Source organism: Coregonus clupeaformis, chromosome 29, assembly GCF_020615455.1.
Source record: "Coregonus clupeaformis isolate EN_2021a chromosome 29, ASM2061545v1, whole genome shotgun sequence".
NCBI lineage: Eukaryota > Metazoa > Chordata > Actinopteri > Salmoniformes > Salmonidae > Coregonus > Coregonus clupeaformis.
Window position 1 is genome coordinate 38,795,301 of NC_059220.1, and position 27,494 is coordinate 38,822,794.

The window sequence follows — 27,494 nt, forward strand, 5'->3', positions numbered from 1 at the left end:
AGCTCTGTTAGGTTGGATGGGGAGTGAGAGCTATTTTCAGGTCTCTCCAGCGATGTTCGATCGGGTTCAAGTACGGGCTCTGGCTGGGCCACTCAAGGACATTCAGAGACTTGTCCCGAAGCCACTCCTGCGTTGTCTTGGCTGTTTGCTTAGGGTCGTTGTCCTGTTGGAAGGTGAACCTTCGCCCCATTCTGAGGTCCTGAGTGCTCTGGAGCAGGTTTTCTTCAAGGATCTCTCTGCACTTTGTTCCGTTCATCTTTCCCTCGATCCTGACTAGTCTCCCAGTCCCTGCTGCTGAAAAACACCCCCACAGCATGATGCTGCCACCATCATGCTTCACCGTAGGGATGGTGCCAGGTTTCCTCCAGATGTGACGCTTGGCATTCAGGCCAAAGAGTTGAATCTTGGTTTCATCAGACCAGAGAATCTTGTTTCTCATGGTCTGAGAGTCTTTAGGTGCCTTTTGGCAAACTTCAAGCGGGCTGTCATGTGCCTTTTACTGATGAGTGGCTTCCGTCTGGCCACTCTACCATAAAGGCCTGATTGGTGGAGTTCTGCAGAGATGGTTGTCCTTCTGGAAGGTTCTCCCATCTCCACAGAGGAATGCTAGAACTCTGTCAGAGTGACCATTGGGTTGTTGGCCACCTCCCTGACCAAGGCCCTTCTCCCCTGATTGCTCAGTTTGGCCGGGCGGCCAGCTCTAGGAAGACTCTTAGTGGTTCCAAACCTCTTCCAGTTAAGAATGATGGAGGCCACTGTGTTCTTGGGGACCTTCAATGCTGCAGAAAGTATTTGGTACCCTTCCCCAGATCTGTGCCACGACACAATCCAGTCTCGGAGCTGTACGGACATTCCTTCGACCTCATGGCTTGGTTTTCGCTCTGACATGCACTGTCAACTGTGGGACCTTATATAGACAGGTGTGTGCCTTTCCAAATCATGTCCAATCAATTTAATTTACCACAGGTGGACTCCAATCAAGTTGTAGAAACATCTCAAGGATGATCAATGGAAACAGGATGCACCTGAGCTCAATTTCGAGTCTCATAGCAAAGGGTCTGAATACTTATGTAAATAAGGTATTTCTGTTATCTATTTTTAATACATAAATCGCTTTGTCATTATTGGGTATTGTGTGTAGATTGCTGAGGATTTGTATTTATTTAATCCATTTTAGAATAAGGCTGTAACGTAACAAAATGTGGAAAAAGTCAAGGAGTCTGAATACTTTCCGAAGGCGCTGTATGTCAGGATAACAGACACAGAGATATGGTTATATATGGCAGGATAACAGACACAGAGATGTGGTTATATATGGCAGGATAACAGAGAGATATGGTTATATATGGCAGGATAACAGACACAGATATATGGTTATATATGGCAGAATAACAGACACAGAGATATGGTTATATATGGCAGGATAACAGACACAGAGATGTGGTTATATATGGCAGGATAACAGACACAGATATATGGTTATATATGGCAGGATAACAGACACAGAGATATGGTTATATATGGCAGGATAACAGACACAGAGATGTGGTTATATATGGCAGGATAACAGAGAGATATGGTTATATATGGCAGGATAACAGACACATAGATATGGTTATATATGGTAGGATAACAGACACAGAGATGTGGTTATATATGGCAGGATAACAGACACAGAGATATGGTTATATACGGCAGGATCACAGACAATGACCGGTCCTGCCACTAATACCAGAATGGTTTAATATTGTGATTTTTAGCAAATTGACAAAAGAGAAAGAGAGATGGCATCAAATGGCAGGACATCTGTTAGACACAGTCAAGGGACAGGCAAACACAATCTGTTGACCTTATGAAATTAATCTCTACTGATTTATATCCAGAAAGATGAGGAAAATGAAGTACATTGAAAGGAGTAATGAGAAAAAATCTCCCTCTATTCTTTCCCTTTCTTCTCCTGCACTCTGTCCCTCCCTCTTTCCCTGCAGTCTGCTCCAAAAGCCTGTATGCCTCAGGGACAAATGGCCTTTCAAATCCCTCTCAGCCTTTAACCGATGGGACCACACACACACACACACACACACACACACACACACACCATCCCCGAGTACGCAGTCAGAGGAGAATTCCACTTCTGGGGTTGTCAGAGTACCCATCGATTTAACAAGGTAACACAGGCTGAGCCATCTGAGGGCTTCACCTTGAAATACTGAGGGTCTTGAGTTGTGTGTGTGTGTGTGTGTGTGAGGATCGTGTCTCTCCATGTCTCCCTCTGATAAATGATCCTACAGCAGCCCTGAAACCACACTCATGCAGATCAAATGGGAGAAATTAGGACAGGACAATGACACACACACACACAACTACAGACACACACCCACACACATGCATGCACAAACAATGCAGAACCCCCTTCCACCAACACACACATAGCTGCAGTATGAATATGATGAGTGACACCCCCTGCAGCGGCCCAAGGTTGGCTGTGCCATTAACCTCTGATAGTACATGGCTTTATACATGGCCTTGAGTCACACACTGTCACTCAGTTATTCCCCCAGCAGAACTGTTTTAAACTGTCAACCTAATGATGCTTCTGTCTGACCCTCACACAGCTGAGGGATGAGACACACACACACACACACACACACACACACACACACACACACACACAAACACACATACGCCAAGGCCTCCTGCTAAAATGGACTCACCAATAAAACAACTGTAACTACAACAACACACGTACTAAAACCTTGCAGCCGGCTGCATTAGAATGAGCTCTCCATAATTGAAACGACTGCTAAATGCATACAAGAGGTATTTGATTAACCGCATATTCATTTGATACCTTTGTGAATTACTGTGAATTACTTGATACCTTTGTGAATTACTCACCAATGACTGTGGTGAGTTTTCAAATCAGGATTCAAAACAGGTCCTGTCCTATGTAAATAGGACAAATACAGTACAAAACAGCTATCAAAACAAAGTAATAACTGCTATTCAAATGAAAGTTTACATGGTTGAATAATGTCTGTTCCATCGTGGCAAGACTATTTGCTAGGCTCTGTTGTTGTTGATGTGGTAACACTGATTATATTAGACCAGAAAGTAACGCAACACACTGTATCAACCCTGACTCTGAGAGAGAGAAAGAAAGAGAGAGAGAGATGGTAAAGGTAGAGAGCCAGAGAGAAAGTGTGTAAGTGTGCACATGCAAGTGTGTGTGTGTGTGTGCGTGCGTGCATGGTTTGTGTGTGCTAGACGGCATTGGGCAGAGAGGGGGGCGTTCTAAGTGAAGATCATACCCTAAACCGTGGGCCCAGGGGCTGGGCTGAATCTTGCCCTGCTTCCCAAGGTTAACGAGCTCTGGAAGTCATCCACCACAACCACCAGACAACCCCAGATAGACCTACAGAACCTCTGAGGCTGGGCTCTGGATGAACTGACTGACCGGGTTCTCCACCCACTGGACCAGAACTGGCAAGAGCAGCATGACAGCCCAGAACAGATGTGTAGGGAGTGTGTGTGTGTGTGTGTATATGTGTTTGTATCTTTGTGCTCTCAGCACGGTGGGCGATGGATCTCTCGTGGACTTCTCGTGGCGGCGAAGAGCAGCGATTCCAAGAGAAGCACAATTCTGCAGCATTTACTAGCAGAACCACATCAACAAATGTTGCAGAATAGTTCAGCTCTTGAAATCAAAGAAAGTGTGAGGCGATGCAGGCAGGGGATGAGTTAACCCTGAGGTGGGATGTATCTGGATAGCATTATGTGTGTGTGTTTCTGTGTGTGTAACATGGTAAGGATGAGATATTGTGGAGTTGAGATGTGGTAGTGTTGCATATGGAGAATGAGCCTTTTTCAATCCTTTTCCACAAAAAGCGGTTATCTACTTTCCCTGATGGAAAAACTCTTCCTCCATATTGCTTTTTTCTGGGCGGCGGGAAAACAGGTCTTGTCTCACTATCCTTGTGTAGCTGTGTGTACACATGCCATTCATAGTACTACTACACAACAGTGCCATCGCATTTCCCATCCTGCTCTACATAGATTAGATCATCTATCATCCCCTTAGAGGAAATGTAGCCTATAGTGTATACGATGCAGTTATATATAGATGCAGTTAGATGTTATTAAACACCATATATACAAAAGTATGTGGACACCCCTTCAAATTAGTGGATTCGGCTATTTCAGCCACACCCGTTGCTGACAGATGTCTAAAATGGAGCACACAGCCATGCAATCTCCATAGACAAACATTGGCAGCAGAATGGCCCGTAATGAAGAGCTCAGTGTATTACAACGTCGCACCGTCATAGGATGCCACCTTTCCAATAAGTCAGTTCGTCAGATTTCTGCCCTGCTAGAACTGCCCCGGTCAACTGTAAGTGCTGTTATTGTGAAGTGGAATCGTCGAGGAGCAACAACGGCTCAGCCGCGAAGTGGTAGGCCACACAAGCTCATAGAATGGGACCGCCGAGTGCTGAAGCACGTAAAAATAATCTGTGCTCGGTTGCAACACTCACTACCGAGTTCCAAACTGCCTCTGGAAGCAACGTCAGCACAAGAACTGTTCGTCGGGAGCTACATAAAATGGGTTTCTATGGCGAAGCAGCCGCACACAGGATCACCATGCGCAATGCCAAGCGTCGGCTGGAGTGGTGTATAGCTCGCCACCATTGGAGTGATGAATCACGCTTCACCATCTGGCAGTCTGACGGACAAATCTGTGTTTGGCGGATGCCAGGAGAACACTACCTGCCAGAATGCATAGTGCCAACTGTAAAGTTTGGTGGAGGAGGAATAATGGTCTGGGGCTGTTTTTCATGGTTCGGGCTAGGCCCCTTAGTTCCAATGAAGGGAAATCTTAACGTTACAGCATACAATAACATTCTCGACGATTCTGTGCTTCCAACTTTGTGGCAACAGTTTGGGGAAGGCCCTTTCCTGTTTCAGCATGACAATGCCTCCGTGCACAAAGCGAGTTCCATACAGAAATGGTTTGTCAAGATTGGTGTGGAAGAACTTGACTGGCCTGCACAGAGCCCTGACCTCAACCCCATCGAACACCTTTGGGATGAATTGGAACGCCGACTGTGAGCCAGGCCCAACATCAGTGCCCAACCTCATTAATGCACTTGTGGCTGAATGGAAGCAAGTCCCCGCAGCAATGTTCCAACATCTAGTGGAAAGCCTTCCCAGAAGAGTGGAGGCTGTTATAACAGCAAAAGGGGGACCAACTCCATATTAATGGCCATGAACTTGGAATGAGATGTTTGATGAGCAGGTGTCCACATACTTTTGGTCATGTAGTGTATTATTATATTGATTATATAGTGTAATTTTCCACATGTTGGACATAGAAGAGCCAAGAAGCGTTATCCGATTAAATTACAGTACTAACATTACAATAACAACAAAACAGCTCACACGCTATCCCTGGATACAGTACAGTCGTGGTCAAAATGAAAATGAACTTAATCCCAAAAAAACATTTCCACTGCATTTCAGCCCTACCACAAAAGGACCAGCTGCCATCATGTCAGTGATTCTCTCGTTAACACAGGTGAGAGTGTTGTCGAGGACAAGGCTGGAGATCACTCTGTCATGCTGATTGAGTTAGAATAACATACTGGAAGCTTTAAAAGGAGGGTGATGCTTGAAATCATTGTTCTTCCTCTATTAACCATGGTTACCTGCAAGGAAACACGTGCCGTCATCATTGCTTTGCACAAAAAGGGCTTCACAGGCAAGGATATTGCTGCTAGTAAGATTGTTTGGGGCATCCGGAAAACACTTTGTCCAGAGAAGAAAAGGTGAGCGCTACCATCAGTCCTGTGTCATGCCAACAGTAAAGCATCCTGAGACCATTCATGTGTGGGGTTGCTTCTCAGCCAAGGGAGTGGGCTCACTCACAATTCTGCCTAAGAACACAGCCATGAATAAAGAATGGTACCAACACATCCTCCGAGAGCAACTTCTCCCAATCATCCAAGAACAGTTTGGTGACGACCAATGCCTTTCCAGCATGATGGAGCACCTTGCCATAAGGCAAAAGTGATAACTAAGTGGCTCGGGGAACAAAACATCGCCATCCCCAGACCTTAATCCCATTGGGAACTTGTGGTCGATCGTCAAGAGGCGGGTGGACAAACAAAAACCCACAAATTCGGACAAACTCCAAGCATTGATTAAGCAAGAATGGGCTGCCATCAGTCAGGATGTGGCCCAGAAGTGAATTGACATCATGCCAGGGCGGATTGCAGAGGTCTTGAAAAAGAAGGGTCAACACTGCAAATATTGACTCTTAGCATAAACTTAATGTAATTGTCAATAAAAGCCTTTGACGCTTATGGAATGCTTGTAATTATACTTCAGTATACCATAGTAACTGACAAAAATATCTCATAACACTGAAGCAGCAAACTTTATGAAGACCAATACTTGTGTCATTCTCAAAACTTTTGACCACGACTGTACATGTATGGTTACCCATCCATTCCTGTTAGATCTGTGAAGGAGAGGGAACGAGGGCAGAGTGCAGAGGGGGTTAGGAAACATCTCTTCTAGAATGAGATGCAACTTCGACTTCGACTCATCTGCCTTGGGATTCTTCTGTAATTACAACCCAATTTTTGGGATATCCAAGAGGAGATGCCGGCGTTACAGAGGCAAGAGAGGGGGAGTACTGGCGAGATTAAGGGGAAGGGAAAACCGGCCACCTCCTTCCTTCCATTCTATTGGTCAATAATCACTTTCAGTCACTTGATAATAAGATGGATGACCTCCAATCACGGATTTGCTACCAACGGGACTCTCGTAACTGCAATATTCTCTGCTTTTCTGAAACATGGCTTTCGGACAAGATACATTTACATTTACATTTACGTCATTTAGCAGACGCTCTTATCCAGAGCGACTTACAAATTGGTGCATTCACCCTATAGCCAGTGGGATAACCACTTTACCATTTTTTTGGGGCGGGGGGTAGAAGGATTACTTTATCCTATCCCAGGTATTCCTTAAAGAGGTGGGGTTTCAAATGTCTCCGGAAGGTGGTGAGTGACTCTGCTGTCCTGGCGTCGTGAGGGAGCTTGTTCCACCATTGGGGTGCCAGAGCAGCGAACAGTTTTGACTGGGCTGAGCGGGAACTATGCTTCCGCAGAGGAAGGGGAGCCAGCAGGCCAGAGGTGGATGAACGCAATGCCCTCGGTTGGGTGTAGGGACTGATCAGAGCCTGAAGGTACAGAGGTGCTGATCCCCTCACAGCTCCATAGGCAAGCACCATGGTCTTGTAACAGATGCGAGCTTCAACTGGAAGCCAGTGGAGTGTGCGGAGGAGCGGGGTGACGTGAGAGAACTTGGGAAGGTTGAACACCAAACGGGCTGCGGCACTCTGGATGAGTTGTAGGGGTTTAATGGCACAGGCAGGGAGCCCAGCCAACAGCGAGTTGCAGTAATCCAGACGGGAGATGACAAGTGCTTGGATTAGGACCTGTGCCGCTTCCTGTGTAAGGCAGGGTCGTACTCTCCGAATGTTGTAGAGCATGAACCTGCAGGATCGGGTCACCGCCTTGATGTTAGCGGAGAACGACAGGGTGTTGTCCAGGGTCACGCCAAGGCTCTTCGCACTCTGGGAGGAGGACACAACGGAGTTGTCAACCGTGATGGCGAGATCATGGAACGGGCAGTCCTTCCCCGGGAGGAAGAGCAGCTCCGTCTTGCCAAGGTTCAGCTTGAGGTGGTGATCCGTCATCCATACTGATATGTCTGCCAGACATGCAGAGATGCGATTCGCCACCTGGTACCCCGCCAACCCCCCACCCCATGGCTATCCAACTCGATGGATTCTCCATTCACAGAGCATACAGAACAGTGGCTTCAGGGAAATCGAGAGGGGGAGAGGTTTGCCTCTTCATCAACAACAAATGGTGTGCTGACTCGAGCGCAGTGGAAGTATTGACCCATTGTTCACCTGTCTTGGAATACCTGATGGTCAAATCCAGACCTTTCTACCTCCCAAGGGAGTTTTCAGCTGTTATCATGACTGTTGTATACATTCCACCTCAGGACAAGAAAAATAACAAGCTGGCACTTAACAAACTGTACATGGCTATTAACAAGCAGGAAAACCTGCACCTGGAGGCTGCTTTCCTTGTTGCTGGCGATTTATATTCTGCATCATTAAGACACGTGATGCCTAACTCCCATCAATACGTCACCACTGTTACTCTACCCACAAGCAAGCATACAAGGCCCTCCGTCGTCCCCCATTTGGCAAATCAGATCATGACTCCGTTCTATTTCTTCCTGTTTACATGCAGAAGCTCAAACAGGACTCGCTCCGTGACTCGCTCTGTTGAGAAATGGTCATCAGAATCAGACATTATGCTACAGGACTGCTTTGATAGCGCTGATTGGAATAATATTATGTTCCGAGACTAACCACCTCCGTCACCGGCTTCATTAGGAAATGCATCGGCGACGTTGTCCCCACAGTGAAGGATCCCTGCTTCCCCAATCAAAAGCCCTAGATTAACACTGAGGCTACGACCTCCGCAGAGTCATCAAACGAGCAAAAGGACAATATAGGAATAAGGTGGAATTACACAGGCTCAGACGCCGGCCACATGTGGCAGGGGCTACAGTCCATTACGGATTACAAAGGAAGACCCAACCGTGATCTGCCCAACAATGCCTCTTTACCAGACGAACTCAATGCATTTTATGCACACTTCGACAATAACAAGGGCCCCCACCGACCAAAGGACTGGGTGATCTCGCTCTCAGAGGCTGACGTGAGTATGGTCTTTAATCAGGTCTACAATAGCAAGGTCGGTGGTATTCCAGGGTACGTTCTCAGAGCATGTGCAGAGAAGCTGGCAGGCATATTCACGGTCATTTCAACCTCTCCTTGTCCCAGTCTATAATCCCCAAATGTTTTAAGCTGACCACCATCATTCCTGTTCCCAAAAACTCTAAGGCTTCATGACACAATGACTACCACACTGTAGCACTCACATCTGTAATCATGATGTGATTTGAAAGGCTAGTCATGGCACACATCAACTTCATCATCCCAGACACCCTAGACCCACTCCAATTTGCATACCGCCCGAACAGATCCATAGATGACGCAATCTCAATTGCACTCCACACTGCCCTCCCACACCTAGATGAGAGGAATACCTATGTGAGCATGCTGTTCATTGACTACAGCTCAGCGTTCAACACCATTGTCCTTTCTAAGCTCGCCATCAAGCTTAGTACCCTGGAACTGAACACCTCCCTCTGCAACAGGATCCTGGACTTGCTGACTGGCCGACCCCAGATGGTGAGGGTAGGCTGACCCTCAACACGGGGGCCCCACAGGTGTGTGTGCCTAGTCCCCTCCTGTACTCCCTGTCCACCCATGACTGCGGCCACGCACGACTCCAACACCATCATCAAGTTTGCTGACGACACAATGGTGGTAGGCCTGATCACCGACGACTATGACACAGTCTACATGGAGAAGGTCAGTGACCGGGCAGTGTGGTGCCGGGACAACAACCTCTTCCTCAATGTCAGTAAGACTAAGGAGCTGATCGTAGACTATAGGAAACGGGGGGGGGGCGAGTACGCACCAAATCCACATCGACTGGGCTGCAGTGGAGCGGGACAGAGAGCTTCAAGAGTCCTCTGTGTCCAAATCACTAAGGACTTAAAAATGGTCCACACACATGTACACAGTCGTGAAGAAGCCATTGACTGTTCTTTCTGCTTCCGGTACCGTTGCATCAAGTCTGACACCAACAGGCTCCTGAACAGCTTCTATCCCCAAGCCATAAGACTGCTAAATAGCTAACAAAATGGCTACACGGACTATCTGAGTTGACCCTTTAAGTTTTGCACTGTCTCTATGCACACTCCAACACACACACACACACACACACACAAATGAGCCAATTAAGTCTTCCCCTGGCTCAGCTTACAGCTGGTTATGGCAGAGGTCGCACGCTCGCTCTCACACACACACACACACACACACACACACACACACACACACAAACACACACACAAACACACTTCATTTGCTCACACACACATAACATGCACACACATTTATACTGACTCTACACACATGCACACACACTCACATACAATTATCATATACGTTGCTGCTACTCTGTTTGTCATATATCCTGATGTGTATTTGTTCAACCTTATACTATTTTTAGTACTACATTGATATTGATTACTGCATTGTTGGGTTTAAAGCTTGCAAGAAAGGCATTTCACTGTACTTGTGCACGTGACATTAAAACTTGAAACTTGATCTTGAGCCATGGGACGTGGTCTATCCTGTGAGAGATTACAAACATCCTCTATAGCTACACCTGAGTTCCTCACCATCCTAGCGGTGTTATATAGCTCTGCTGAGACTGAGAGGAGTCTATCTCTCAGATACCATAGAAAAATGATATCATAGATCCTCAGATATTCATTAAGATAGCAGAAGGGTTAATTTGTATTACAGTGAGTGAGAGATGTCAGCTGCGATTACATGAGGCTTAGTCCTCTCTTCTCTCTCTCTCTCTCTCCCTTTCCCCCGTCCTCACACGCCTCTGCTCTCCGTCTGTTGTGTTTACATCTTGACATTTGAGAGATCTCTCCCTAAGCCGTGTTTCTCCCCCGTGCCTCCCCCTTCACCTTGATGTTCCTGATCTAATCTCAGCTATTACAACCCAGATCTCAATCTCTACATGGCATTTAGCATCAACACGACCTGCCGTTCGCAGCACAACACACACAGGATGTTTACTGTGTGTGTGTAGTGGGGGTTGGCTGTAGCTACTGTAGCTTAGCCTTGCAGATGATGTCACCTTGTCTGAGACCTGAAGTTACTGACACACCTGAAGCTGAGTTTTAAATAGAGCTGAGGGTTGATTGTATAGTGTGAAGTACTGTATCTAAAAAGATCTAAGGTCTAACATGGAGAGTGTTCGATAGGGGGATAGGGAAAGAGAAAGACAGAGAAAAACAGAAAAGAGGGGAGGAGACAGGAAAGAGACAAAGGGAGAGGGAAGGAGAGAGAGACATAAAGAGAGAGAGAGGGAAATAGAGAGAGACTCCTGTCTCTACAGTACAGTCCAGGCAGTGTTAGCCCTGTCCGCTCCGTCAGTAATATCTTAGTAACATTATCACAGGCTGAGATCCGATAACACTGTGGTTTTATGGACCTTTCAGAGGTCAGCGCCGCTCGCTGCTCCTTACAGAAATGTTTATCGCTGGGGAGAAACAGTCTTTGGCCAAATGAACTAACGGAGTAGTAAACCTATCAGCAGACATCCTTTCCAGCAGAGTCCCAGGGAGGGAGGGAGGGAGGGAGGGAGAGAGAGAGGGGGGAGGGAGGGGGAGGGAGAGAGAGAGAGAGAGAGAGCGAGAGCGAGAGAAAGAGAGAGAGAGAGAGAGAGTGCGAGGTAGAGAGACCTAGGGAGAGAGAGAGAGAACGAGAGAGAGAGAAAGACAGAGAGGCAAAGAGAGAGAGAGACGGAGACAGAGAGTGCAGTCCTACAGTAAATCGTCCTCAGACACTAACCCACTCAACCCAGTGCCATGAGGCCAGAGATAGACAGTAAAACAGGGCTTTTATGGGCCGACCAGCCAGAGACAGGGAGACAATGACCTGGGCTGGCACACAGACAAACAAAGCACACCACGGACTGAGATTAGGATGTCCAGGACTCTGGCCGACAGAGAGAATAGATGGCAATAACCCCAACCATTACTTGGATGTTACCTTCAATACTATTTTAAGGTTAGCATTCAGTACAAATATATAATCCTGAAGTGCAATAATGCAGTGTATGTGTATGCTTTCGTGCAAGATAAGGAACTTAGAGTATGGTCCTTCTCAGGCCTACTGCAGCCCTCTCCTTCTGCAGTCCTAACCTGCCGCAGAACAGAGCAGCCCCTCTCCTCTCTCCCTTAAAGCCCTCATTAACTGATGGTTAATTTTCTAAAATGGAGACAGGGATGTAATTTACCTCCTAGGAAGAAGGATGGGATGCAGCAATGTGCTTGGATTCCTAATGGCACAAACAAAGTTAATGAATACTTAATAAGGTGTTATGAAGATTGTTGTTGTGACTCGACCCAACTTTCCCTTCCACATGATGGATGCCCATCGAGAGCTTTAACACCCCTTTAAATCACACACACACACACACACACACACACACACACACACACACACACACACACACACACACACACACACACACACACACACACACACACACACATAGTGTTAAATCACACTAAATGATCTTCGCTCAAAATCTCATTAGCATAAAACCCCTCTCTCTGAAATAAACAACGTCTGAGCCACGCCAGAAGAACACAACAAACAACGTTGGAGATAATAACAACATGACAGGCCTCAACAACAACACTGGAGAGAATCCCTCACTCTAACTGCAACACTATTTTAATCCATCACCTTAACTATGATGACACTTTACACTGTGATGTTCTCTGCACTTTATTCTACTTCAACTCTCACATCAGATGAATAAGTTATACCACTAATCAGATGTATGTCTAAGAGCACCACATCTTTAAATATACAAGCCACAGATTGCACTTCCAGTGATAGAGCACATCATTCAGCAGCAGATGCAGAAACATTTGCGACTGTGAATGCAGCAGTGTGAGTTTTTCTGGCTGTTGTCTGAGGAACACCAGGCTGTTCTTGAACATTTCTCAGAGACACACAGGACCATTAGCAGAGAGAATAGCTCAGTATTTTGGTAGAACGATAAGAGATGAGGAACAAGACTTCAATAAAGCCTTCATGACGATCTCCAAGAGCTTCAAATACGTTGTTCAAAGGTTATTATACACAGCCAGGGATATTCAGTCTGTCCTCAGAAGATACTCTCATTCTTCATGTTCTCGCTCCCACTTTATGTATTCTCTGTTTTAGTTAAGAGAAAAGGAAAAGGAATTTCATAATATAATAATAATATATGCCATTTAGCAGACAAATTTAAGATTAGAGATGAGAGAGTTGTGAGTCTCGCTGTAGCAGGGCCAGACACTGTAGCAGAGCAGTCTAAATGTGGAACGTGGGCTGTGTATGTGTGTGTGTGTGTGTGTGTGGCTGTGTTTGTTTGTGTGTGTGTATGAGTGACTGTGATTGCTGTACTGTGAGAGTGGCTGGTGTTATTTCATTAACACTTCTCTACTGTCACGCCCTGGCTCTGGGGACTCTAGTATGTTGAGCCAGGTTGTGAGTTTTCATTTGTTTTTCGTTCTAGTTTTGTAGTTCTATGTTGGCCAGTGTGGTTCTCAATCAGAGGCAACGTGTATCAGCTGTTGCTTGTTGTCTCTGATTGGGGACCATACTTAAGCAGCCAGTTTTCCCACAGTGTTTGTGGGATCTTGTTCCTGTGTAGGTTTGTGTTTTTGCACCTTTGGACGTCACGTATCGATTTGTTGTTTTTGTTCGTGTAATCATTATTTAATAAATATGTTCACCTTCCACGCTGCACCTTGGTCCTCTGTATCCGACGATCGTGACAGAAGATCCCACCAACACTGGACCAAGCAACGTGTCCAGGAGCCAGCGCCAGAGGTATCGCTAAAGGACATCAACCTCGACTGGGCCTGGCCCACGGGGAGGAGAGACCCCCAGAAAATTTTTAGGGGGGGGGGCTCACGCCGTGGACGACGGGGCAGCAGGAGGCCGCGATAGAGCGGTCCAGCGGGTTTGCAGAGGAGGCCGCCAGGTTAAGGGGGCCACTGGTCCCAGAGGCGAGGGAAAGTGTAGAGGCACGGCGAGAGGTACTGGGGTGTTACCAGTCCGGTCCGGCCCTGATCCCTGCGTAGGGCCAGTGGTGTGTGTCCCTAGTACGGTCCGGCCTGTTCCTGTTCCTCGCATTGAGCCTGTGGTGCGCGTCGTCAGCCCGGCCCGGCCTGTTCCTGCTCCACGCACCAAGCCTATGGTGCGCATCGTCAGCCCGGCCCGGCCTGTTCCTGCTCCACGCACCAAGCCTATGGTGCGCATCGTCAGCCCGGTTCGGCCTGTTCCTGCTCCCCACACCAAGCCAGTGGTGTGCGTCGTCAGTCCGGCACAGCCCGTGCCTGTTCCACCGGTGCCTGGTCCGGCACCGGTCAGCTGCTCCACGCCGGAGCTAGAGAAATCCGCTCCACCGGTGTTCAGTCCAGCTCCGGCCAGCAGGGTCAGACCGGACCAGGGGTACTTTGGGGGGTTGGAGAGGGAGTGGGAATCATGCCCGGAGCCGGATCCGCCGCCAAGGCGGAGTGCCCACCCGGTCCCTCCCCTGTGGTGTTTGGTTGGCGCGGCCGGAGTCCGCGCCTTTGGGGGGGGGGTACTGTCACGCCCTGGCTCTGGGGACTCTAGTATGTTGAGCCAGGGTGTGAGTTTTCATTTGTTTTTCGTTCTATGTTGGCCAGTGTGGTTCTCAATCAGAGGCAACGTGTATCAGCTGTTGCTTGTTGTCTCTGATTGGGAACCATACTTAAGCAGCCAGTTTTCCCACAGTGTTTGTGGGATCTTGTTCCTGTGTAGGTTTGTGTTTTTGGACGTCACGTATCGATTTGTTGTTTTTGTTCGTGTAATCATTATTTAATAAATATGTTCACCTTCCACGCTGCGCCTTGGTCCTCTGTATCCGACGATCGTGACATCTACTGACGTGCTCTAACACGCTGCTGCCTCTAAAGCTGTTCTGCCCAGGTGCTAAAATGAAAAATGACAACACATTTCAAACGTGCTCTGTGATTACCTGCGATAAACCTACTGTGACGATAAAGTTATTGTTAATTGGCATTTTGAAAGTTACTCTTTGACATACCAGTCAGTGAGAATACCATGTAAATCTGATGCACTAGTGTGAATGTGCACCAGTCATCACCCAAAAGTATTCTAATTAATCCTGAAATAAACTAAAGCAACCTGCATGCTCATAAAATAACACAGTCATATTCATGATTGGTCATTGAATGAATGAACATATTTTCCTGCAAAGAAGAAATCTAGATGCCACTTCAAGTATGAAGAGCATAATAGATGATAGTATGGTGTATAATCACTGTGGTCAAATGATTGCAGTTTCTTATTCAGAGGAAAGTGAGTGAAAGTGCTTAGCTGGGAGAAAGTTTGTTCCAACTTCTATCATGTTGGATGATGAAATGCTGCTTCATTAGACTAGCAGGCAGCATAGCATCAGGCAGTAGTGATTAGAGGAGAATGAGAGCAAATGGAGCCACATCTCTTCATTAATGATCTGATCTGAGGAGAAACACATCGCAAACACTCAGCATCAGCAACACTCAATTGCTACATATATTCTGTTATTTTCCTATTGCTCAGCTAAGCTTGGTTATTACAGTACACCAGGTCACACCTGAATATAAACCAAAATAAACACATGACTGCTAGGATTAGTCCAGGTTCTAGCCAAACCCCATGCAGGCCTCATTTGAATACCCATCTGCCTGCAGCACATTGAGATGAATGGGTGCTCGGCCAGCTAAACTGGAGTGGTCTTTCCTGGTGCCAGATCACACAATGCTGAAGCAATTATACAGCAGGCCTTGGCTAGGCCTGTACACAAACAGCTTGTACTGCCGCCTGCCTGCCCACCCGCTCTGCCATTTAATTCTCAAGCAACACAGTCATTAGCAACTAGCTTAAGTGTCAACCTTGCTCCCTCCTACTGCTATTTAAATGCTATAATTTATCCTGAATGCAGGCAATTAAATGGTAATATGTTTTATTTAATCCCGTTTAGCCGCATTAATGATGGGCAGTTGGGAAAAAAAGTTTATAACTGTGACTGAAGGATATTACAAACAGTCCTCAATAGACAGACAGATAGCGTCCATGGAGACAGGTTTTTTGAGAGAAAAATTACGTATTTACCTGATTTGTTTGATATTAATAGTTAAATTATATACTTAGTAAATAGTAAGTAATTTCTGTTCTACTAATGCTGTGTTTTTGAAAGGGATGGTCTCCACTCTAACTCCCTGCAGCTAATCTGGGCGTATGGTCACTAGTGATAGCTTGAGCTGACAATTGATTTACAGCCTGCATTCCATAGACAAGATGTGGTGTATGTTTAACCAGATAGAGATAGCCTGGAGGAGCAGAACAAAGGCCTCAGTATTCCTAATTATCCTGGCATCTGGGAAACTAAGACGAGGTGGGGTTAAAAATAACGCCAGAGGCAGATGACCAGAAGATGAACCCAAAGTGGCTTATGGTGCCCCCAATCTGCATGGAAGAGGTGGAACCAGCCATGACTAAGCATTTTTAGGTCTCCTATATAAGATCTCCGTTTTTTCATTATTAGTTAAGCTCTCGGCAACACACACTTCAGAGGGTGTGGTCGACGGCTTCATTATTGCAATAATTAATCGATGTTAAATAAAGATGATTGCTTGAATGGTTGTCCAAGTCTCTCTCAGTACTGAAATTTCACTACATTTTTGGCGACGAGGATGGGATCTCTGCAACTTCACCTGTTGACCACTCCTGAAGATCTGGGTACAGGGGATCTGTAATTGGGATCTCAGGGAAAACCACATTCATGATAGAGCAGCTGGACCTGCCTAAGATCTGAGAGGAAGCGGGCGCGGGTGGATACCAGATCTCGAACATAGTACTGAGAGAGGTGTGCTTGGACAATCTATCAATAAGTGATGAAAATTAAATATAAAAAAGAAGAAAACATTTAATTAACTAAAAAGAAGCCCCTTTTACTTTTATTTTATTTTTTATTTAACCTTTATTTAACCAGGTAAGCCAGTTGAGAACAAGTTCTCATTTACAACTGAGACCTGGCCAAGATAAAGCAAAGCAGTGCCAAAAAAACAACAACAACACAGAGTTACACATGGGATAAAACAAAACATACAGTCGATAACACAATAGAAAATCTATATACAGTGTGTGCAAATGTAGTAAGTTATGGAGGTAAGTCAATAAATAGGACATAGTGCAAAATAATTACAATTTAGTATTAACACTGGAGTGATAGATGTGCAGAAGAAGATGTGCAAATAGAGATACTGGGGTGCAAATGAGCAAAAATAAATAACAATATGGGGATGAGGTAGTTGGGTGGGCTAATTACAGATGGGCTTTGTACAGGTGCAGTGATCGGTAAACTGCTCTGACAACTGATGCTTAAAGTTAGTGAAGGAGATAAGAGTCTCCAGCTTCAGAGATTTTTGCAGTTCGTTCCAGTCATTAGCAGCAGAGAACTGGAAGGAATGGCGGCCAAAGGAGGTGTTGGCTTTGGGGATGACCAGTGAGATATACCTGCTGGAGCGCATACTACGGGTGGGTGTTGCAATGGTGACCAATGAGCTAAGATAAGGCGGGGACTTGCCTAGCAGTGATTTATAGATGACCTGGAGCCAGTGGGTTTGGCGACGGATATGTAGTGAGGGCCAGCCAACGAGAGCGTACAGGTCACAATGGTGGGTAGTATATGGGGCTTTGGTGACAAAACGGATGGCACTGTGATAGACTACATCCAATTTGCTGAGTAGAGTGTTGGAGGCTATTTTGTAAATGACATCGCCAGTCAAGGATCGGTAGGATAGTCAGTTTTACGAGGGCATGTTTGGCAGCATGAGTGAAGGAGGCTTTGTTGTGAAATAGGAAGCCAATTCTAAATTTAACTTTGGATTGGAGATGCTTAATGTGAGTCTGGAAGGAGAGTTTATGGTCTAACCAGACACCTAGGTATTTGTAGTTGTCCACATATTCTAAGTCAGACCCGCCGAGAGTAGTGATTCTAGTCGGGCAGGCGGGTGCAAGCAGCGTTCGATTGAAGAGCATGCATTTAGTTTTTCTAGCGTTTAAGAGCAGTTGGAGGCTACGGAAGGAGCGTTGTATGGCATTGAAGCTTGTTTGGAGGTTTGTTAACACAGTGTCCAATGAAGGGCCAGATGTATACAAAATGGTGTCGTCTGCGTAGAGGTGGATCTGAGAGCCACCAGCAGCAAGAGCAACATCATTGATATACACAGAGAATAGAGTCGGCCCGAGAATTGAACCCTGTGGCACCCCCATAGAGACTGCCAGAGGTCCAGACAACAGGCCCTCCGATTTGACACATTGAACTCTATCTGAGAAGTAGTTGGTGAACCAGGCGAGGCAGTCATTCGAGAAACCAAGGCTATTTAGTCTGCCAATAAGAATGTGGTGATTGACAGAGTCGAAAGCCTTGGCCAGGTCGATGAAGACGGCTGCACAGTACTGTCTTTTATCGATCGCGGTTATAATATCGTTTAGGACCTTTAGCGTGGCTGAGGTGCACCCATGACCAGCTCGGAAACCAGATTGCATCGCGGAGAAAGTACGGTGGGATTCGAAATGGACGGTGATCTGTTTGTTAACTTGGCTTTCAAATACTTTCGAAAGGCAAGGCAGGATGGATATAGGTCTGTAACAGTTTGGATCTAGAGTGTCACCCCCTTTGAAGAGGGGGATGACCGCGGCAGCTTTCCAATCACTGGGGATCTCAGATGATACGAAAGAGAGGATGAACAGGCTAGTAATAGGGGTTGCTACAATTTCAGCTGCTAATTCTAGAAAGAAAGGGTCCAGATTGTCTAGCCCAGATGATTTGTAGGGGTACAGATTTTGCAGCTCTTTCAGAACATCAGCTATCTGAATTTGGGTGAAGGAGAAGCAGGGGGGGCATGGGCAAGTTGCAGCGTGGGAGGGCAGAGCTGATGGCCGGGGTAGTTGTAGCCAGGTGGAAAGCATGGCCAGCCGTAGCAAAATGCTTATTGAAATTCTCGATTATCGTAGATTTATCGGTGGTGACAGTGTTTCCTAGCCTCAGTGCAGTGGGCAGCTGGGAGGAGGTGCTCTTATTCTCCATGGACTTTACAGTGTCCCAAAACTTTTTTGAGTTAGTGCTACAGGATGCACATTTCTGTTTGAAAAAGCTAGCCTTTGCTTTCCTAACTGATTGTGTATATTGGTTCCGGACTTCCCTGAAAAGTTGCATATCGCGAGGGCTGTTCGATGCTAATGCAGTACGCCACAGGATGTTTTTGTGCTGGTCAAGGGCAGTCAAGTCTGGGGTGAACAAGGGGCACTATCTGTTCTTAGTTCTGCATTTTTTGAATGGGGCATGCTTATTTAAGATGGAGAGGAAAGCACTTTTAAAGAACAACCAGGCATCCTCTACTGACGGAAAGAGGTCCAGGATACCCGGGTCCAGGATCCATCAAGGATACCCGGGCCAGGTCAATTGGAAAGACCTGCTCGCTGAAGTATTTTAGGGAGCGTTTGTCAGTGATGAGGGGTGGTCGTTTGACCGCGGACCCATTACGGATGCAGGCAATGAGGCAGTGATCACTGAGATCCTGGTTGAAGACAGCAGAGGTGTATTTAGAGGGTAAATTAGTCAGGATGATATCTATGAGGGTACCCATGTTTACGGATTTAGGGTTGTACCTGGTAGGTTCCTTGATAATTTGTGTGAGATTGAGGGCATCTAGTTTAGATTGTAGGACAGCCGGGGTGTTAAGCATATCCCAGTTTAGGTCACCAAGCAGTACGAACTCTGAGGATAGATGGGGGGCAATCAATTCACATATGGTGTCCAGGGCACAGCTGGGGGCCGAGGGGGGTCTGTAGCAAGCGGCAACAGTGATAGACTTTTCTGGAGAGGTGGATTTTTAGAAGTAGAAGCTGAAAGTTCTCTAGATGGAAAATGTTGTAGTTGGGGATGTAAATGTCAGAGTTTTTTTCCTAAGCCAGGATTCAGACACTGCTAGAACATTAGGGTTGGCGGAGTGTGCTAACGCAGTGAGTAACTCAAACATAGGGAGGAGGCTTCTGATGTTAACATGCAAAAAAACAAGGCTTTCATGGTTACAGAAGTCAACAAATGATAGCGCCTGGGGAGTAGGAGTAATATTGGGGGCTACAGGGCCTGGGTTAACCTCTACATCACCAGAGGAACAGAGGAGGACTAGAATAAGGATACGGCTAAAGGCTTTAAGTACTGGTCTTCTAGTGCGTTGGGTACAGAGAATAAAAGGGGCAGGTTTCCGGGCGTTGTAGAATAGATTCAGGGCATTATGTACAGACAAGGATATGGAAGGATATGAGTACAGTGGAGGTAAACCTAAGCATTGGGTAACGATGAAAGAGATAGCATCACTGGAGGCACCGATTGAGCCGGTCTCCGCGTGTATGGGGGGTGAGACAAAGGAGCTCTCTGAGGCTGGTTGAGTGGGACTGGGGAATCTATAGTGAAATTGTATAATAAGAACTAACCGGAACAGCAATAGGCAAGGCATATTGACATGGGACAGTGGCATAAAGCAATCACAGGTGTTATTCGAGAGAGCTAAGACAACGACTGGTAATACAGTGGGGAAAAAAGTATTTAGTCAGCCACCAATTGTGCAAGTTCTCCCACTTAAAAAGATGAGAGGCCTGTAATTTTCATCATAGCTACACGTCAACTAAGACAGACAAAATTAGATGTTTTTTCTCCAGAAAATCACATTGTAGGATTTTTAATGAATTTATTTGCAAATTATGGTGTAAAATAAGTATTTGGTCAATAACAAAAGTTTCTCAATACTTTGTTATATACCCTTTGTTGGCAATGACACAGGTCAAACGTTTTCTGTAAGTCTTCACAAGGTTTTCACACACTGTTGCTGGTATTTTGGCCCATTCCTCCATGCAGATCTCCTCTAGAGCAGTGATGTTTTGGGGCTGTCGCTGGGCAACACGGACTTTCAACTCCCTCCAAAGATTTTCTATGGGGTTGAGATCTGGAGACTGGCTAGGCCACTCCAGAACCTTGAAATGCTTCTTACGAAGCCACTCCTTCGTTGCCCGGGCGGTGTGTTTGGGATCATTGTCATGCTGAAAGACCCAGCCACGTTTCATCATCAATGCCCTTGCTGATGGAAGGAGGTTTTCACTCAAAATCTCACGATACATGGCCCCATTCATTCTTTCCTTTACACGGATCAGTCGTCCTGGTCCCTTTGCAGAAAAACAGCCCCAAAGCATGATGTTTCCACCCCCATGCTTCACAGTAGGTATGGTGTTATTTGGATGCAACTCAGCATTCTTTGTCCTCCAAACACAACGAGTTGAGTTTTTACCAAAAAGTTATATTTTGGTTTCATCTGACCATATGACATTCTCCCAATCCTCTTCTGGATCATCCAAATGCACTCTAGCAAACTTCAGACGGGCCTGGACATGTACTGGCTTAAGCAGGGGGACACGTCTTGCACTGCAGGATTTGAGTCCCTGGCGGCGTAGTGTGTTACTGATGGTAGGCTTTGTTACTTTGGTCCCAGCTCTCTGCAGGTCATTCACTAGGTCCCCCCGTGTGGTTCTGGGATTTTTGCTCACCGTTCTTGTGATCATTTTGACCCCACGGGGTGAGATCTTGCGTGGAGCCCCAGATCGAGGGAGATTATCAGTGGTCTTGTATGTCTTCCATTTCCTAATAATTGCTCCCACAGTTGATTTATTCAAACCAAGCTGCTTACCTATTGCAGATTCAGTCTTCCCAGCCTGGTGCAGGTCTACAATTTTGTTTCTGGTGTCCTTTGACAGCTCTTTGGTCTTGGCCATAGTGGAGTTTGGAGTGTGACTGTTTGAGGTTGTGGACAGGTGTCTTTTATACTGATAACAAGTTCAAACAGGTGCCATTAATACAGGTAACGAGTGGAGGACAGAGGAGCCTCTTAAAGAAGAAGTTACAGGTCTGTGAGGGCCAGAAATCTTGCTTGTTTGTAGGTGACCAAATACTTATTTTCCACCATAATTTGCAAATAAATTCATTAGAAATCCTACAATGTGATTTTCTGGATTTTTTTTCCTCAATTTGTCTGTCATAGTTGACGTGTACCTATGATGAAAATTACAGGCCTCTCTCATCTTTTTAAGTGGGAGAACTTGCACAATTGGTGGCTGACTAAATACTTTTTTCCCCCACTGTAGCTACGAAAGTTTGGGCTGAGGCTAAACAGATAAACAGGACAGATAAACAGGATGGGGGTACCGTGTAAACAGTCCAGCAGGCATCAGCTGTGCAGCTGAGTGATCATAAGGTCCAGTGAACAGCAATAGGTGAGTCCGGGAGCAGTTCGAATGGCTGCTACAGCACAGGCGAGCAGGAAGCACGGCTGTTGATTACGTGTGCTAGCGGGCCGGCGCTAGCAGATGGATCTTCATGGTCGTCTCAACGGGAAGCCTGTTGAAACCACATCAGACGTTTACGTCGGCAGACCAGTTGTGATGGATCGGTGGGGCTCCGTGTCGACACTAGGAGGTCCCATCCAGTTGACAGAGAGGTAGATAGCCGGGAGATGGGCCTGGCTCGAGGCTAGCTCAAGGCTAACTGGTGCTTGCTTCGGGGGCGGCTAGCTAGTTGCAATGATCCGGTGTTAAAGTCCAGCGATTCAGTGATTCTGGCAGAAAAATCCGATATGTTCTTGGTCGATAGCACGCTGTGCAGACAGTGCAGACTGGCCGATAATAGTCCAGGCTAGAGCTGTCTGGTAGGTAGTGCAGGCCACGGACAATGGTGAAAACAGCTAACGGTGGCTAATAGCAAGTAGCTAGTTAGCTAGTTAGCTGGCTAGCTGGCTAGTTTCAACCGGAGGTTCTGGATAAAAAGGTAAAATAAATAATAGAATCCATTCCACATTGGGTGAGGCGGGTTGCAGGAAAGTATATTTAGTTAAAGGATGAAAAGTGTGATTGAGAAATATATACGAAAGAGACAAAAAACAAAAAACAGGCTATTTACACGGACACACTACAGAGTACACGACCGCACTGCTACGCCATCTTGGAATGTATGAGGGTATGCTGTTGAGGGTATGCTCAGAACGAGGTCTTCCTTAAGAGGGCCACAGCTGAGGTAACTAGCAGGACTGAGTTGAGTTGATGAGACTGTTCTTAAGTGAGGTATCATTGGACATTATCGTTAATTAGCCAGTTGCAGGCAACCAAAAGTCCAGAGCCGTGGTACTGGGTTGATCACAGTAGGACTGGTGAGGATAATGTATTGGACGAAGAACTAAAGTGCAGGTGACGCCTTGCGAGGGCATCTGGCTTGGTGAAGTTCAATTATAACGTGTAATGTTTTGAGGAAATGTTTTGATAAATGAGGTAAACAGGTATGCCCTGGGTTACTATTGTTAGATGTTATTGTGAGTGTTTGTGGTTTTCTGTGAATGTGATATGAGTGTTGTGTGAGTGTAGAAATAAGTGTTAATCTTACATTTGGATAATAAGACAGAAATGTGGATAATATGTTTTGATATATAGCGTTATCTTGGGGTTCCATCCATCACTGCCCATCATATAATATCACGGGGTGGTATTGAGCGCGGGATGTTATTTTAGACAGTAGCGGCAAGTCTATAATTTCTGGAAGTCTAGAGAGCCGTTAAGGATACGTGTGGAGCACATTTCCCATGACCAGCCGGGCAGTGTCCGGGGTTCCGCTGAGAGTTTGGATGCACAGCTGAAACTGTGTGTGATTTGGAGAGTCGTAGGAAACGCACATGGAGTGGTTAATTAATGTGAGGACCTAAGATTCCTACGTTATATATGGATTCTGTGAAGATATGAAAAAAAAACTATGAGAAATTGTATGTGTGTATACAGTGGGGGAAAAAAGTATTTAGTCAGCCACCAATTGTGCAAGTTCTCCCACTTAAAAAGATGAGAGGCCTGTAATTTTCATCATAGCTACACGTCAACTAAGACAGACAAAATTAGATGTTTTTTCTCCAGAAAATCACATTGTAGGATTTTTAATGAATTTATTTGCAAATTATGGTGTAAAATAAGTATTTGGTCAATAACAAAAGTTTCTCAATACTTTGTTATATACCCTTTGTTGGCAATGACACAGGTCAAACGTTTTCTGTAAGTCTTCACAAGGTTTTCACACACTGTTGCTGGTATTTTGGCCCATTCCTCCATGCAGATCTCCTCTAGAGCAGTGATGTTTTGGGGCTGTCGCTGGGCAACACGGACTTTCAACTCCCTCCAAAGATTTTCTATGGGGTTGAGATCTGGAGACTGGCTAGGCCACTCCAGAACCTTGAAATGCTTCTCACGAAGCCACTCCTTCGTTGCCCGGGCGGTGTGTTTGGGATCATTGTCATGCTGAAAGACCCAGCCACGTTTCATCATCAATGCCCTTGCTGATGGAAGGAGGTTTTCACTCAAAATCTCACGATACATGGCCCCATTCATTCTTTCCTTTACACGGATCAGTCGTCCTGGTCCCTTTGCAGAAAAACAGCCCCAAAGCATGATGTTTCCACCCCCATGCTTCACAGTAGGTATGGTGTTATTTGGATGCAACTCAGCATTCTTTGTCCTCCAAACACGACGAGTTGAGTTTTTACCAAAAAGTTATATTTTGGTTTCATCTGACCATATGACATTCTCCCAATCCTCTTCTGGATCATCCAAATGCACTCTAGCAAACTTCAGACGGGCCTGGACATGTACTGGCTTAAGCAGGGGGGACACGTCTTGCACTGCAGGATTTGAGTCCCTGGCGGCGTAGTGTGTTACTGATGGTAGGCTTTGTTACTTTGGTCCCAGCTCTCTGCAGATCATTCACTAGGTCCCCCCGTGTGGTTCTGGGATTTTTGCTCACCGTTCTTGTGATCATTTTGACCCCACGGGGTGAGATCTTGCGTGGAGCCCAAGATCGAGGGAGATTATCAGTGGTCTTGTATGTCTTCCATTTCCTAAAAATTGCTCCCACAGTTGATTTATTCAAACCAAGCTGCTTACCTATTGCAGATTCAGTCTTCCCAGCCTGGTGCAGGTCTACAATTTTGTTTCTGGTGTCCTTTGACAGCTCTTTGGTCTTGGCCATAGTGGAGTTTGGAGTGTGACTGTTTGAGGTTGTGGACAGGTGTCTTTTATACTGATAACAAGTTCAAACAGGTGCCATTAATACAGGTAACGAGTGGAGGACAGAGGAGCCTCTTAAAGAAGAAGTTACAGGTCTGTGAGGGCCAGAAATCTTGCTTGTTTTTAGGTGACCAAATACTTATTTTCCACCATAATTTGCAAATAAATTCATTAAAAATCCTACAATGTGATTTTCTGGATTTTTTTTCCTCAATTTGTCTGTCATAGTTGACATGTACCTATGATGAAAATTACAGGCCTCTCTCATCTTTTTAAGTGGGAGAACTTGCACAATTGGTGGCTGACTAAATACTTTTTTCCCCCACTGTAATCTATTACTGTATACATCTGGCCTTTCATTGGACACTGTGATAACAAACCTCCAAACGAGCTTCAATGTCATACAACACTCCTTCAGTAGCCTCCAACTGCTCTTAAACACTAGTAAAACTAAATGCATGCTCTTCAATCAAACGCTGCTGGCACCCGCCCACCCGACTAGAATCACCACTCTCGACGGGTCTGACCTAGAGTATGTGGACAACTACAAATACCTAGGTGTCTGGTTAGACTGTAAACTCTCCTTCCAGACATTAAGAATCTCCAATCCAAAGTTAAATCTAGAATCGGCTTCCTATTTCGCAACAAAGCCTCCTTCACTCATGCTGCCAAACATGCACTCGTAAAACTGACTATCCTACCGATCCTTGACTTCGGCGATGTAATTTACAAAATAGCCTCCAATACTCTACTCAGCAAATTGGATGTAGTCTATCACAGTGCCATCCGTTTTGTCTCCAAAGCCCCATACACTACCCACCACTGTGACCTGTACGCTCTTGTTGGCTGGTCCTCACTACATGTTCGTCGTCAAACCCACTGGCTCCAGGCCATCTATAAATCACTGCTAGGCAAATCCCCGCCTTATCTTAGCTCATTGGTCACCACGGCAGCACCCACCGGTAGTCTGCGCTCCAGCAGGTATATCTCACTGGTCATTCCCAAAGCCAACACCTCCTTTGGCCGCCATTCCTTCCAGTTCTCTGCTGCCAATGACTGGAACGAATTGCAAAAATCTCTGAAGCTGGAGACTCTTATCTCCCTCACTAACTTTAAGCATCAGTTGTCAGAGCACCTTACCGATCACTGCACCTGTACACAGCCCATCTGAAATTAGCCCACCCAACTACCTCATCCCTATATTGTTATTTATTTAGCTCTTTTGCACCCCAGTATCTCTATTTGCACATGATCTCTTGCACATCTAGCATTCCAGTGTTAATACTAATTGTAATTATTTTGCACTATAGCCTATTTATTGCCTTACCTCCATAACTTGCTACATTTGCACACACTGTATATATATTTTCTGTTGTATTTATTGACTTTATGTTTTTTTTACCCCATATGTAACTCTGTGTTGTTGTTTTTATCGCACTACTATGCTTTATCTTGGCCAGGTCGCAGTTGTAAATGAGAACTTGTTCTCAACTGGCTTACCTGGTTAAATAAAGGTGAAATAAAAAATAAAATAAATAAAATACTACAGATTTGATGAAGTAATGATGGAACAAATAATATTAATATTCCAACTTGCGCACCCAAACGTAGACGTACGTCAGGTGAGGGAAAAATATAAAAGTTTTCTGAGTTGGTCCTGTTAATGGATCATTTGATAAAGATAAGGTTAAAGCATTATATGACTGTCTACAGAATCTGGGAGATAGTCTCAGGAAAAGGTTGGCGTATGTCCACTTTTGCCCAATGAAACTATAAACGCTTATGGGATTTTCTCCGTCCGGTTACTACATTTAAAATAAAACTGCCCATAAGGCCTGAAATTATTTTTTTCTGCAGTATGAGAGGAGTTGCTATATTTATCGAACAAACCCTTTTCCCATACAGTTAGAGCGAATTAAGATGGAATCTTGACGTAATTTATAACGTAGTACAAAGCCTAAATTAGGGTTTTCCATCAAGATAATTATCACTGCGGAGCTAATGTGATGTAGTAAAGTAATTTCAATATGTCGCAAGAGACAAGTTAATCCGTTTTTATTAAAAGGAGCAAGATCTGTTTTTCCTTCAATGGATGTCAATTTAATTTGTTTGATTGCTATGATTGTGAATTTATTCCCTTTGCAAAGAAACACTTGGACGAACTTTAAGGCTATTTTCTGGTAATTGTGTCGTTATTAGGTGCCAGATGTTCAGATTACAAACCATTATAATTGGGTTATTTGCGGGATTTCTTTGTATTTCAATTGAATGGGTACTATGTTACTGACTGAAATCTGGGATTCTAATTGTAATTCAACTATTGCCATGGTTTTCTTAGCTAGATACAGCAGCGAGTGTTTGTTTTAAGATGTAAACTAGTCTCCCGAGTGGCGCAGTGGTCTAAGGCACTATATTGCAGTGCAAGCTGTGCCACTAGAGATCCTGGTTCGTATCCAGGCTCTGTCGTAGCTGGCCGTGACCGGGAGACCCATGGGGCGGCGCACAATTGGCCCAG

General features: G+C 45.5%; 1 protein-coding gene across 2 annotated transcripts in view; it reads right to left on the minus strand.

Moving 5' to 3' along the window:
• LOC121571713 (ephrin type-A receptor 3-like) overlaps positions 1 to 27,494 on the minus strand; it is a 687,439-nt gene that overhangs the window by 90,402 nt on the left and 569,543 nt on the right. The window lies entirely within an intron of this gene.